This window comes from Sceloporus occidentalis, unplaced genomic scaffold (genome assembly GCF_023333645.1).
Source record: "Sceloporus occidentalis isolate IW3139 unplaced genomic scaffold, rSceOcc1.0.p SCAF_2, whole genome shotgun sequence".
Lineage (NCBI taxonomy): Eukaryota > Metazoa > Chordata > Lepidosauria > Squamata > Phrynosomatidae > Sceloporus > Sceloporus occidentalis.
In genome coordinates, this window is record NW_028316982.1 from 145848620 (window position 1) to 145863975 (window position 15356).

Here is a 15356-nt window from a genome sequence, read left to right on the forward strand (position 1 = left end):
TTCTGTTTTTAAAACTTTTTATCAAAGGCTCCCATTGCTTTTAAGACCTATACTTTAATCTCTTCACTCCTGTTTTCTCCCACTGATCAAAATCTATATTTGGTCCCAAATGTTGCGCCCATTTCACCATCCGGGTTTTGACTTGTTCATTCTCTAATTCAATTTTAATAACATTTTATAAAAAGTGTTGATTCTATCATTATCTTGTGATTCAACAATTTTTTTTCCTATTCCATATCTGCTTCACCAATTGCTAAAGTCTTAACTTCCATTATAAACCTTTCCTCAATCTGTCTATAAGTAAACCGGGTACAGCTAAGACCTTCTAATATCAATTGCTTTGTGACTTTATTTGTATGCCTTTTGCCTTTTTGATCAATCAGATCTGCATATCTTACCCATTTTTCCTGGCTTAGCTGGACCCAGTTACAAAACGCTTCCTTTATGGATGCCCATTTAGGAAGGACTGAACAACATTTAGGTTTAATATTCAACCAATACTCTTAATTGCTTCTTAGAATTTAATTTAGTATAAAATAGATATCTATACCATCCAAAAAGAAGTTCTAGTCCCTTCCTTCCTTTCTTCCTTCCTTTCTACATCCCTCCCTCCTTCCTTTCCTCCTTTTTTACTCCCTCCCTCTCTCCATTCTTTGCTCCTTCTTTACTCCCTTCCTTCCCCCCTTCCTTCCTTCCTTCCTTCCCTTTCCTTTCATCACTTCCTCCCTCCCTTCTCTGTTTCCTTTCTTTCTTTCATGCCTTCCTTCCTTCTTTCTTTATTTCATTCTTCCTTCCTTCCTTCCCTCTTTTTTCTTTCCTTTCTTACCTACATCCCTTTTCCTTCCTTCCTTCTTTCCTTCCTTCCTTCCTTCCCCTCCTTCCTTCCCCCTTCCCCTCCTTCCTTCACTCCTTCCCCCATACCTCCTTCCTTCCCTTCTTCCCCTTCCCGTCCTTCCTTCCCTTCTTCCCCTTTTCCCTTTCCCCTCTCCCTCCCTCCCTTCCCATGAAAGAGGAGGGCTCCCAATAATCCAGACTCTGGGAGCCAGCGGCAGAGAATAATGATGGGTCTCTGCTGGTGCTTAGCATGGCCCTTCCTTCCTTCCGTCCGTCTGCCTGCCTGCCATCTGCAGCAGAGAATGGGATGATGATGATGATGATGAACCAGCTCCCTGTTGATGAGCCCAGCAGCAGGCCAAAGAGGCGAAACCAGCAGCAGAGAGTCCAAAAAGGCTGGCGAAAGACAGTTTTAGTATGGTTATTTTATAATAAAAAATGGTTATGTTAAATAGTAATTTGTGTGTTCATGCTCTTTGCTGTGTTTTTTCTTCAGACCTTCTGACCTCCCAATTTCTCAGCTGCTTTTAATAATGTACCAGTTTCTCTTTCCCTTCTCTCCTTCATCCTTACCTTCCTTCCATTGCAAACTCCCCAATTATCCCAGTTAATCCTTTCCCTTCCCACTGTCTTGAATTATCTGTATTCCTGCACGGCCGAAGAGGATTGGCTTATATCACCCTTAGTAGTAACTTTCAGCTCTAGGATCCGATGTATTCTTGCACGGCTGAAGAGAGTCGGCCTATATGACCCTTAGTAGTAACTTTCAGCTCTCGGATCCTATGTATTCCTGCACGGCCTAAGAGGGTCGGCCTAGATGCCCCTTAGTAGTAACTTTCAGCTCTAGCATCCTATGTATACCTGAACAGCTGAAGAGGGTCGCCCTATATGGCCCTTAGTAGTAACTTCCAGCTCTCGGATCCTATGTATTCCTGCACGGCCGAAGAGGGTTGGCCTATATGACCCTTAGTAGTAACTTCCATTTCTCGGATCCTATGTATTCCTGCACAGCCAAAGAGGCTAGGCCTATATGGCCCTTAGTAGTAACTTTCAGCTCTCGGATCCTATGTATTCCTGCACGGCCTAAGAGGGTCGGCCTAGATGCCCCTTAGTAGTAACTTTCAGCTCTAGCATCCTATGTATACCTGTACAGCTGAAGAGGGTCGCCCTATATGGCCCTTAGTAGTAACTTCCAGCTCTCGGATCCTATGTATTCCTGCACGGCCGAAGAGGGTTGGCCTATATGACCCTTAGTAGTAACTTCCATTTCTCGGATCCTATGTATTCCTGCACAGCCAAAGAGGCTAGGCCTATATGGCCCTTAGTAGTAACTTTCAGCTCTCGGATCCTATGTATTCCTGCACGGCCTAAGAGGGTCGGCCTAGATGCCCCTTAGTAGTAACTTTCAGCTCTAGCATCCTATGTATACCTGTACAGCTGAAGAGGGTCGCCCTATATGGCCCTTAGTAGTAACTTCCAGCTCTCGGATCCTATGTATTCCTGCACGGCCGAAGAGGGTTGGCCTATATGGCCCTTAGTAGTAACTTCCAGTTCTCAGACCCTATGTATTCCTACACAGCCAAAGAAGGATGGCCTATATAACCCTTATTATAACTTCCAGCTCTCGAATCCTAAGTATTCCTGCATGGCAGAAGAGGGTTGGCCTATGTGACCCTTATTAGTAACTAAGGATGCGAGTGAACAATGGAGATTCAACTCAGATTCCTCCTGGATTATTTTCACCGTGTGAATAAGCCCCGAGTTTTTTTAAAAAGATGCGCATCATCGGTAGTGTGAATAATCTTTTTTTCTAACAGCCTTGTTAACCAGAGGTTGGATGGCCATCAGTCGGGAGTGCTTTGTTCATGTCTTCCTGCATGGCAGGGGGTTGGACTAGATGTAATATTGGCCCTTGAGGTCTCTTCCAGGTCTATGCTTCTATGAGAGTTGTTCAGAATAGGTTTGCCATGGCCCTCCCCTGAGGCTGAGAGAGTGTGACTTGTCCAAGGTCACCCATTGAATCCAAGGCCAAGGGGGGAACTGAACCCTGGTCTCCAGAGTCATAGGCCAACACTCAAACCACTCTGGCACTCAAAAAGCATGTAGAGAAAGCAGGGCTGACTTCCCACTCTGCAGGCGTGCTTGCCTTCAACTGGCTGGGACTGGCATCCAAGTATTAGGATGGTGCGGCTCAGCTGCAAGCTTAGGTTTACTTCTCCTGGGAACAGGCACCTGGAGAGTTCAGAAATAGTGGTTTCTACACACGTGCCTACCGAAATAATTATTTTATTTATGTGTCACCTTGTTTGGTATTGTTGTTGTCGTGTGCCTTCAAAGTGTTTCTGACTTATGGCAACCCTAAGGCAAAGGTATCATGGGGTTTTCTTGGCAAGATTTGTTCAGACTGGGTTTGGCACGGCCATCCTCTGAGGCTGAGAGGAACCCAGTGGGTTTCCATGGCCAAGCTGGATTTGAATTCTGGCCACCAGCATCCTAGTCCAACCCTGAAACCACCCACACCTTGAAATAATTATTTGATTTATCTGTCTCCAAGTAAGTAAGTAAATGTTTTATTGTGGTAATAGGCCAGTATTTAATAGCTGATTCCAATACGATTACAAACATCTGAACATTTAAAAAACATAACAAAGTAAAACAAGGCAAAATTACCTGTGAAATCATAAAAAGAAGGCAATTCCAAATTAGTATTTAGCTGACAGAGGTGGGGCCTTTCTAACCTAACAGGGACCGGCACTTCATTATTATACGAACCCTTACTTAATAACTCCGTGTCTCAATTCAGCGAAGGCATCCAAGGTGACTTACAAATGGTTCATGAAAAAGATTTGGGTTGCCATGTAGGCCCTACACCAAAATACTGTGCTGAACTATGACTATAGTAAAGATTCTGTTCTAATACAGTAACGTTCAAAACAATGGCCCCATGCAAACAGGCCAAAATAAAGCTGCTTTGGGTCACTTTGGAGGTATGATGTTTAAAGATGCATGCTTCCTAAGAGGCCAGAAGCCGTGCCAAAGGCATGCTCCAGTCCTAAGGTCTGGAGTGCAGCTTTGGTGCAGCTTCTGGACTCTTAGGACTCATGCATCTTTTACTCCAAAGTGACTAGAAGCAGCTATATTTTGGCCTGTCTGTATGGAGCTAATGATAACTTTATTTGGCCAACCCAAATGCACATTGTACATGTAGCTGGCTTTCAAAGCTCCCCTGAATTCTTCATTAGACAAAGTTGTTGAAAATCATCCAGGAGAAAAATTGTTATAAAATGAAAATGTTAGTCACAGAAGTTCTAAATACCATTTTAAAAATGCCGTTTTGGGAGTCTCTGCATGAGAGAAAGGAGAATGGAAAACTCTGTCCCTGTTTAGATCCCCATTCAGCTGTGAAAGTAGCTAGGTGGCCGTGGGCTTCACTGTTTGGCAACTTAACAGCCCTTGGCTGGTTGAAGGTGGAGGGCAAAGCACCGGTTTGAACTCCTTGGTGAAAAGATGGCATTAAAAGGTGAAAAACAAACAAAATTCTGTGGCTAGCAGACTATTTTTAAAATGCCACAGTGTCCTGTAGTCTTTGGCAGGAAGGATTAACCAATTGCCCATCGAGAAGGATGTTGATCATTTTGGTGAACACTTATTTCCAGTAATAGATTCCTGAGACTGAAAGTAGAAAAGGGCAATCGCAAAATGGCTTCCTGTGCATCCAAAAGAGAGAAGGGAATTAGATGGCAAGACAGAAGGCAGCAGAAAAAGAGGAAAACCACATTCCAGATGGATAGCTGAAGCCATGACAGCAACACTAGAGCAGGGCAGTAGATGATCATGGGATTTGGCAGTCTCTCGTTCGTAGGGTTGTCATAAAACAAAGTTGACTTGATGGCAGTTAAGAACAAACAATATGTCGATAGACTGCAACTCCCATCATGTCTCACAATTGCCTATGCTGCGTACGGCTGCTCTGACTTGTAGTCCAAATGCATCTAGAGGGCAACATATTCCCACTCCTCCTCTAAAATTTGTGTGATAGGGAGAAAGCCACCTTTTTTCCCTTCTGTTTTCTCTTGTAAAAGGTACAGACATTCTGCGAAGAAAGAAAAGCAGGAACGCTGTGAAGAGTTGTTAAAGGCGGATCAAATTTGCTTCAAAATGTCCTCACTTTTTAAGGTTGACATCTCTTACTAATGCCCAGCTCCATCACACAAGAGGTTTGAGGAGATTGCTCTAAAGCAATAATTGCGTCTGATGCAGGGAACTGGAAAGATGGGGTATTTCCCCCCAGTGTGCCAGAGACCAGTCCCCTATTTGTGCCCAGTGACTACAACTCTTTGCTTCTTTCATGGAAACTCACAGCAGACCAGCAGCTAAGATCTCACAGATTGGCTCCAAACGCTCCAGGAACCCATGATGATACAGTCTCAGTGCTGTCTCCCAACAGCATCCTTGAGCCGACTCAGAACTCCTTTTCAGACAAATGATGAAGAGAATATTTGTACAGAAAGAATTTTCTTCACCATTGAGGTCTAAATTGCATATGATAATGGAGATCCTTGACAGTGATCTCCCAGGATCCTAGGCCAACACCCAAACCGCTACATCACAATAGCTAAACACAGGGACCCATCAAGTTCAGGTCTCCTCTACGCTTGTTGTATAGGGTATGTTTTTTAAGTTGGAATAGTGTGACTCTACAGAAACCCCCTATCCCATTCTTAACACAGACATCCAGATGAATTTATGTTGTTCATGATTTCAGAAATTAGCAATTCTTTTTTAAATATTTGCTTTTCAAATTGGTTCTCTTATCACTCAGTTTTTACATGTGAAATAAATCACAGGTAACTATTATGAGGGTGCGTTCCTACATTTCTTCCTGTTACATAGAAAAGCTATAGATGGGATTTGGGTTATAGTATCTACTTAGTTAATGTGAGATAACAATTATGATAAGGAGTCTAGAGTGGGGGAAAAGAAAAATAGTATGGGGAAGCTTAGCTATTGCTGAGTTACACTAGAGAACTAGAACAAGACTACTTTTCAGTTCTGAAAGGGACTGAAGCACTCCAGTTCTAAAATATAGAGATAGAGCTTGTCGTAGTGATGGGAGATTGACACTGGATGATCAGGTGGCCAATTTTTTGATACTATTTCATATGATATCCAAATCACATTTGGAAATTGCTAAATTCTTTTCTACAGAGATATCCCTGTACCAGGGAGTCCAAAAGTCCAGTTTTTCCCAAAGGGAGGATAGCACTGGTGCAGGCGGCATCATGACGCAACTTTTCAATTTCTGGCAGAACTTGCTGATCCAGAGGCTCTACACAGAAAATGCTTCATATTATTATTTCCCCTGCACTTTAAGTACTCTTACTCACCCTTTGTCATTTTTCTTATTCTTATTCTTATTATTATTATTATTATTATTACTAGTATTATTACTGTGGGTCCTTGTTATCTGCTGGGGTTTGGTTCCAGGATCCCCCATGGATAGCAAAATCCATGGACGCTGAAGTCCAGTTAAATACAATGGGGTTTGTATTTATTGTTGTTGTTATTATTATTATTATTACTCTGGGTCCTTCTAATCTGCTGTGATTGTTTCAAGGATCCCCCGTGGATAGCAAATTCCATGGATGCTCAAGTCCAATTAAATACAATGGGGTTGGTTATTATTATTATTATTATTATTATTATTACTGTGGGTCCTTGTTACCTGCTGGGGTTTAGTTCCAGGATCCCCTATGGATAGCAAAATCTGTGGATCCTCAAGTCCCATTAAATACAATGGCATGCTGAAATGGTGTCCCTTATATAAAATGGCAAAATGAACATTTGCTATTTAGAATATATATATTTTTGGACTATTTTCAATCCATGGATACTTGAATCCGTGGATTAAAAAAAAATCTGTGGATATTGAGGGCTGACCGTATTAGTGTTTTTAGCTTGCATTTTGAAGGCCCTACGTTTCACGGTGCCTGTCCTCCTTTCTGTTTAGAATATCTGGTCACTTGGGTACCATGGCCTTCCTAACAGATTTCTTCTCATATATTAAGCACTGGTGATCAGATGTTAGGATTTTGATCTCATAAAACATCCAACGCCGCTGTGATCCTCAGGGGAGGAGCTACTCTGGATCCCACCACCTTCACACTTAATCAGAATGAGGGACAGGGCCTTCTCTATGGCTGCTCCCAGGTTCTAAGAATATGGCTGCAATTTGGCATGGGACTTGGGTCTTTGTAAGGATACTTACATGTGTGGAAAACATAATTAAGTACTTTTGCAATATCCGTCTTCACCTGAGGGGCTACTGTGACATTACATCATCGAGACAACCGCTGTGCAATAGTTGACGGTGGAGTGACTCATGCACCATGGACCCAATGTGCAACAGGCACTGATGGGCATTGAGGCAATCCTGATAGTCATCCAGATGCTGGCTAGGAGGTGCCAGAATGCAAAAGGAATGCCTAATGTGGATTCTCAGTCTTGCTGCTATTTAATTATTGCCTTTTTGTAATCCTAAAATCATAGATTTGGAGGAAACCCCCAAGGACCATCCAATCTAACCCCGTTCTGCTATGAAGGAAAACACTATCCAAGCCCTCCCTGAGACGGATGGCCATACAGCCTCTATCTCAAGACCTCCAAAGAAGGAGACTACTCCACTCTCCAAGGCAGCAGCATATTCCACTCTCAAACAGCTCTTACTGTCAGGAACTGCCTCCTAATGTTGAGCTAGAATCTCTTTTCCTGTAACTTGTATCCATTGTTCTGTATCCTGTTCTCTGGAGCAGCAGAAAACAAGCTTGCTCCCTCCTCAATATGACATCCCTTCAAATATTTAAACAGGGCTATCATATCACCTCTTAATCATCTCTTCTCCAGGCTAAACATCCCCAGCTCCCTAAGTCTTTCCTAATAGGGCTTCATGGTTTCAAAACCCTCCACCCTTTTAGTCGCTGTCCTTTGGACACCGTTCCAACTTCTCGACATGCTTTTTGAATTGTGGGACCCAGAACTGGACACAGGATTATTCCAGGTGAGGCCTGACCAAGGCAGAATAGACTGGAATACAGTCGGCCCTCCTTATCCATGGATTTTTTATCCACAGATTTAAACAGCAAACCTTGATTTTCCATTTTATATAAGAGACACAATTTTGCTAGGCCATTTTATTCAGTGGGGCTTGAGCATCCATGGACTTTGTTATCCGCAGGGGATCCTGGAACCAAACCCCAGCGGATAATAAGGGCCCACTGTACTATCATTTGCCTCAATCTAGATACTACACTTCTGTTGATGCAACCAAGAATTGCATTGGCTTTCTTAGCTGAAGCATCACACTGACGGTATACTAAGACTCCTAGATCCCTTTCACATGAAATTCCTAAGCAACCAGTCAGCTGCCAAGAATTAAACGCTGAGATTTTACTTTTGAAATCAAAGGGGTCTTCATGTTTCTGAACTTTGACTGCCAGTAAGTCTTTGGGGGTGAGGGTTTGACTCAACCACACGATTGGACTTGAAGGATCGCCAACTACCTCTTGGCAATGCTGCTTTGCAAAGGTTATCACAAATGGTCAAGAATTCTGGAAGTCCAAACCATCTGTCCCAAGTGGGGAAATCTCTCCCAAAATAAAGGAGATATTTGTGCAAAGCAGAAGGAGAAAGAGGATTCAGGCTGCTAATGTGGTGTTGGACGAGGAAGTAGGGAGGCAAGGGTTCAAATCCTGCCTCGGCCATGAAAACCCAGTGGGTGACCCTGGCCAAGGCACACTCTCTCAGCCTCAGAGAATAGCCATGGCAAAGACACCCCCCCCCCCCCGAAGAAAGATGCCAAGGAAGCCCCCTGATAAGTTGGAAACAAATTCAAAGCACTTGGTCTAAAATTGGATGGAACCACAATAGAAGCGCAAAGAGGCCCCTGGCCATGTGCCGAATGTGAGGGAGAGGTGACCAACCTCTGCCTGAGATCTGAAGTGCCTTCATCCATTTCAGCTTCCAGATCAGACCAGCCGTTTAAGAGCCCCAGCGGCTCTGGCCAGCCACAATCCCTCTTTGGGAATTGAGCTGAGAATGGGAAATGCCCTCACAGCAGCAATTCAATTTCAAGCCCGGGCTGCTGCCACACTGCAGAATCAATGCAGCCTGACACCGCTTTATTGCCACGGCTCCATCCTATGGAAATCCTGAGATGCCCAGTTTGCTGTGGCACAAAAGCCATCTCACAAAAACTACACATCTCAGGCGTTCAGTAGCGCTGAGCCACGGTGCTTGAAGCAGCGTCAAACTGCATTCATTTCCACAGTGTAGATACAGCCCAAGTTTCCAGTGCAGGTTTAACTTTGGGTGCATATGCACTGTAGAAATAAGGCAGCTTGACAGTGCCATGGCTCCATCTGATAGAAATCCTGGGATGTGCAGTAGTTCGCTGTGGCACCAGAACTCTCTGAGAGAGAAGGCTAAAATATCATACATAACCGCAAATCCCAGGATTCCATAGGATGGAGGCTCAGCTGGTATGAAACTGATCTGATAATGGGATGTCATGTGATGTAGACACAGCGTTACGGAGTGCTCTGCTTTACAGTCTGGAGGAAGGATGCTTTTGCTAATTCCGCAAATCCCAATAAATGGCAAGGGGCTCCCATCTTGTGACCCTGATGGACACAAAGAAAGAGAGTTTCTCATGTTCTATGCCTCGGATCAGCCCCTTCTAACCAACAGCCTGACCCAAGAGAAAAGCAGGCTAGAAATACCGTAAACACATAAAAATAAAAATAACTTGGTTTGTTTTGGAGAATCCATGGAGAAGGAGGGGGAACTGATTTTATCAATAAAATAAAACAGATGTTATGGTCTTATGCTATAAGACCAGATATCCACATCGTGGTCATAGTGCCCTCATGCAATTAGACTTAGAATTAGGAAAATTCCTCCTGCCAAATTCACTCTTTCAGTCTCAAAGGTGCTGCGATACACTGATTTTACAGAGTAACAAGGGCATATATCTTTGAGTCAATCATGATATCTCAGCAGAACCCTGAGGTCTTATGAAGTCACAATGGGAGATCAGCTACATGGCTCAAAAGGTTCCAGAATGCATCCACTTGGGCAGATGGGCTTTGAGAAGCCAACATGGCTGGATCCAGTCGGCTTGTTGGTCTTCTGCCTGAGAGGACAAGAAGACCCCACTGTAGAAGAAGAATTTTTCCGTCTACGGATCTGCCATGCGGCCCTCGAGTCTTTTTGTGGATGGGGATTTTGGTGTTCGTGGCTGTGGCTGGCTAAGCCACTCCTGGAGCCTTAAGGAAGACCAGCAGCCAAGCCAGAAGCAAGCATTCCCTCTTCCCCCAACTCCACCAGGGGCACAGAAGACAGCAGAGGCCAGGGAGCAGCAGGAGGGCATGGCAGGAGTGGGAAGATTCAAAAACCACTCCTCCAGCCCTGAAGACCAACAGCCAAGCCAGAAGCAAGCCTTCCCTCTTCCCCCAATGCCACCAAGAGCACAGAAGGCAGCAGAGGGCAGCCAGCAGCAGGAGGGCAAGGTAGAAGAGGGAAGATTCAAAAGCCACTCCTGCAGCTCTCAGGAAGACCAGCAGCCAAGCCAGAAGCAAACCTTCCCTCTTCCCCCAACTCCACCAGGGGCACAGAAGGCAGCAGAGGCCAGGCAGCAGGAGGAGGGCATCGCAGGAGTGGTAAGCTTTAAAAGCCATTCCTCCAGCCCTCAGGAAGACCAGCAGCCAAGCCAGAAGCAAGCCTTCCCTCTTCCCCCAACTCCACCAGGGGCATAGAAGGCAGCAGAGGCCAGGCAGCAGCAGGAGGGCAAGGCAGGAGTGGGAAGCTTCAAAAGCCAATCCTCCAGCCCTCAGGAAGACCAGCAGCCAAACCAGAAGCAAGCCTTCCTTCTTCCACCAACTTAACCAGGGACATAGAAGGCAGCAGCAGCAGGCAAAGCAGGAGTGGTAAACTTCAAAAGCCACTCCTGCAGCCCTCAAGAAGACAAGCATCCAAACCAGAAGCAAGCCTTCCGTCTTCCCCTAACTCCACCAGGGGCACAGAAGGCAGTAGACACCAGGAGTAGGAGGGCATGGCAGGAGTGGTAAGCTTGAAAAGCCACTCCTCCAGCCCTTATAAAGACCAGCAGCCAAAACAAAAGCAAGCCTTCCCTCTTCCCCCAACTACACCAGGGGCAAAGAATGCAGCAGAGGGCAGGCAGCAGCAGAAGGGCATGGCAGGAATGGTAAGCTTAAAAAGCCACCACTCCAGCCCTTATAAAGACCAGCAGCTAAACGAGAAGCAAGCCTTCTCTCTTACCGCAACTCCACCAGGGGCACAGAAGGCAGCAGAGGCAAGGCAGCAGCAGGAGGGCATGGCAGGAGTGGGAAGCTTCTAAAGCCACTCCCGCAGCCCTCATGAAGGTCAGCAGCCAAGCCAGAAGCAAGCCTTCCCTCTTCCCCCAACTCCACCAGGGGCACAGAAGGCAGCAGACTCCAAGAGCAGGTGGGCATGGCAGGAGTGGTAAGCTTGAAAAGCCACTCCTCCAGCCCTTAGAAAGACCATCAGCCAAGCCAGAAGCAAGCCTTCCCTCTTCCCCCTACTCCACCAGGGGCAAAGAATGCAGCAGAGGGCAGGCAGCAGCAGAAGGGCATGGTAGGACTGGTAAGCTTCAAAAGCCACTCCTCCAGCCCTCAGGAAGACCAGCAGCCAAGACAGAAGCAAGCCTTCCCTCTTCCGGCAACTCCACCAGGGTCACAGAACGCAGCAGAGGCCAGGAAGCAGCAGGAGAGCATGGCAGGAGAAGGATGCCATCATGCCTTTCCAAGCTGTGCAACTCATATGTTGGGTGTGGACATTTCTCCATTTGGGGCAAGACAATCCCACCGGTTGCACCTCAGCTTAAAATGTGCCATCCAGGTCGAGCAGCCTTTTTCAGGTTCAAGTGACCAGATGCAGCTCTGCACCAATGGGGAAGACAAGGGGAGCACTAGCACCCAAACCCGGGTCTGGAGTGAACTCTGGGTCTCCAAATCTCAGAGTCCAGCCGGGTGCTTTGAGCGCTGGCTGGATTCAAACCTCGGCTTAACCAAAGAAGGAAGTAACTAAGAGGAGGAAAGGGTGGAAGGAAGGAAGGAAGAGAGAACTGTATCTCCCAGCAGCCCCTGCCCACTATGCCCTTCCATCCTGCCACTGCTGGTCAGTTGGCTGGCGCTTAGGAGAGCCCAGCCAACTGAACAGCAGTGGCAGGATGGAAGGGCATGGTGGGCAGGGGCTGCTGGGAGATATAGTTCTCTCTTCTTTCCTTCCTTCCTTCCACCCCTTCCTCCTCTTTCCTCTCCCTTTTTCCTCTCCCTCCTTCCTCTCCCTCTTTCCTCTCCCTCTTTCCTCTACCTCTTTCCTTTTCCTCTTTCCTCTCCCTCTTTCCTTCCCTTCATCTCCTTCCTCCTCTTTCCTCTATTTGATCTTCTTTTCTCTCCTTCCTCCTCCTTCCTCTTCTTCCTCCTCTTGCTTTCCTTCCTCTTTCCTCTTCTCCTTCCTCATCTTCTTCCTTCCTTTCGTTTTTAAAAATATATTTGTTATTAAATTTTTAAAAGAAATAATATATAAACTTTAAACACACACATACAATTCATTTTCTTTCATAACAAACCACAGAGAAATCTAATTATATGTCTAAACCATATCAACTCTTCCTTCTTTTTACTTGAGATCTCCTGCCTTCTAGTATTAAATGAGGTCTCCAGACATTATTAACAGTGAAACATATTACTTACAGTCTAAAAGTAAACCTACTCCATTTTCAAGAAGTATCTACAATCGCATACATGATTGTAAAGTCCATCTATTTGGAGTTGCTTTAAAGTACAGTAACTATTTCACAAATATTTTTATCACTCCTTTCCAAAAGTAAAGTCTTTTCCTCATTCTGTTTTTAAAATTTTTATCAAAGGCTCCCATTGCTTTTCAGACGTATTCATTGAATTCTTCTTTAATAAATGTCTTAATTCATCAGTTTCTATAACATCATACAATTTTATCAACCGGTCTTTTACATTAGGTATTGTCTTCATTTTGCATTTCTGAGTGTAAACCATTCTGCCAGCTGAAATCATATAAAATAGTAGTTTCCCATATTTTTGTTCTAATTTATCATCTGAGATAATATTAAGTAAATACATTTTGGGGTCTTTTTCTATCTTTTCTTCTAATATAATTTGTATTGACTTATGTATTTCATTTCAGTATTTTTTAGTTTCAGCACATTCCCAGAATATATGAAATAGCGTACCGTGTTTTTTCCTCACATTTCCAACCAATTTTCTATGTGTTTTTCAACATTTTTGCCTTTTTAAAGGGGCTATACCAACGTAAATATATCTTACAATAATTTTCTTTGTCATTAACACTTAAAGTATACTTTAATCTCTTCAATCCTGTTTTCTCCCACTGATCAAAATCTATATTTTGTCCCAAATTTTGCGCCCATTTCACCATCTGGGTTTTGACTTGTTCACTCTCTAATTCAATTTTAAATAACATTTTATCAAAAATGTTGATTCTATCATTATCTTCTGATTGAACATTTTTTTTTCCTATTCCATATCCGCTTCGCCAATTGCTAAAGTCTTAACATCCATTATTCCTTCTTTATTTATTTCTTCTTCCTTCCTTCCTTCCTTTTCATTCCCTCCTTTGATTTTTCTTTCTTTCATTCATTCCCTCTGTCCTTCCTTCTTCCCTCTTTTTTCTTTCCTTCCTTTCCTACATTCCTTTTCCTTCCTTCCTTCCCTCCTTCCCACTTCCCTTCCTTCCTTCACTCCTTCCCCCTTCCCCGATTTCCTTCCTTTCCTCCCCTTACCCTCCTTCCTTCCCTTCTTCCCCTTCCCCTCTCCCTCCCTCACTTCCTATGAAAGAGGAGGGCTCGCAATAATCCAGAAGGCAGCAGAGGCCAGGCAGCAGCAGGAGGGCATGGCAGGAGTGGTAAGCTTCAAAAGCTACTCCTGCAGCCTTCAGGAAGTCCAGCAGCCAAGCCATAAGCAAGCCTTCCCTGCTCCCCCAACTCAACTAGGGCCACAGTAGGTAGTAGAGGCCAAGCAGGAGCAGGAGGGCATAGCAGGAGTGGTAAGCTTCAAAAGCTACTCCTCCAGCCCTCAGGAAGACCAGCAGCCAAGCCAGAAGCAAGCCTTCCCTCTCCCTCAACTCAACCAGGGGCAAAGAATGTAGCAGAGGCCAGGCAGCAGCAGGAGGGCATGGCAGGAATTGTAAGCATCAAAAGCCACTCCTCCAGCCCTCAGGAAGACCAACAACCAAGCCAGAAACAAGCCTTCCCTCTTCCCCCAACTCTACCGGGGCAAAGAATGCAGCAGAGGCCAGGCAGCAGCAGGAGGGCATGGCAGGAGTGGTAAGCTTTAAAAGCCACTCCTCCGTGCCCTCAGGAAGACCAGCAGCCAAACCAGAAGCAAGCCTTCCCTCTTCCCCCAACTCCACCAAGGGCACAGAAGGCAGCAGAGGCCAGGCAGCAGCGGGAGGGCATGGCAGGAGTGGTTAGCTTCAAAGGCCACTCCTCCAGCCCTCAGGAAGACCAACAGCCAAGCCAGAAGCAAGCCTTCCCTTTTCCCCCAACTCCACCAGGGGCACAGAAGGCAAAAGAGGCCAGGCAGCAGCAGGATGCATGGCAGAATTGGTAAGCTTTAAAGGCCACTCCTCCAGCCCTCAGGAACACCTGCAGCCAAGCCAGAAGCAAGCCTTCCCTCTTCCCCAACTCCACCAGGGGCACAGAAGGCAGTAGAGGCCAGGCAGGATCAGAAGAGCATGGCAGGAGTGATAAGCTTCAAAAGCAACCCCTCCAGCCCTCAGGAAGACCAGCAGCCAAGCCAGAAGCAAGCCTTCCCTCTTCCCCCAACTCAACCAAGGGCAAAGAATGCAGCAGAGGGCAGGCAGCAGCAAGAAGGAATGGTGGGAGTTGTAAGCGTCAAAAGCCACTTCTCCAGCCCTCAGGAAGACCAACATCCAAGCCAGAAGCAAGCCTTCCCTCTTCCCCCAACTTCACCAGGGCCACAGAAGGCAGCAGAGGCCAGGCAACAGCAGGAGAGTGTGGCAGGAGAAGGATGCCATCATGCCTTTCCAAGCTGTGCCACTTGGACGTTGGTGTGGACATTTTTCCATTGGGCACGGACAATCCCATCAGTTCCACCAAAGCATAAAATGTGCCATCCAGGTCAAGCTGCCTTTGCCGGGTTCAAGTGACCGGACGCAGCTCTGCAACAATGGGGAAGACGAGGGGAGGGCTAGCACCCGAACCCGGGTCTGGATTAAACTCTGGGGCTTCAACTCTCAGAGTCCAGCCAGGTGCTTTGAGCGCTGGCTGGATTCAAACCTCGGCTTAACCAAAGAAGGAAGTAATGAAGAGGAGGAAGGGGTGGAAGGAAGGAAGGAAGAGAGAACTATATCTCCCAGCAGCCCTTACCCACTATGCCCTTCCATCCTGCCACTGCTGGTCAGTT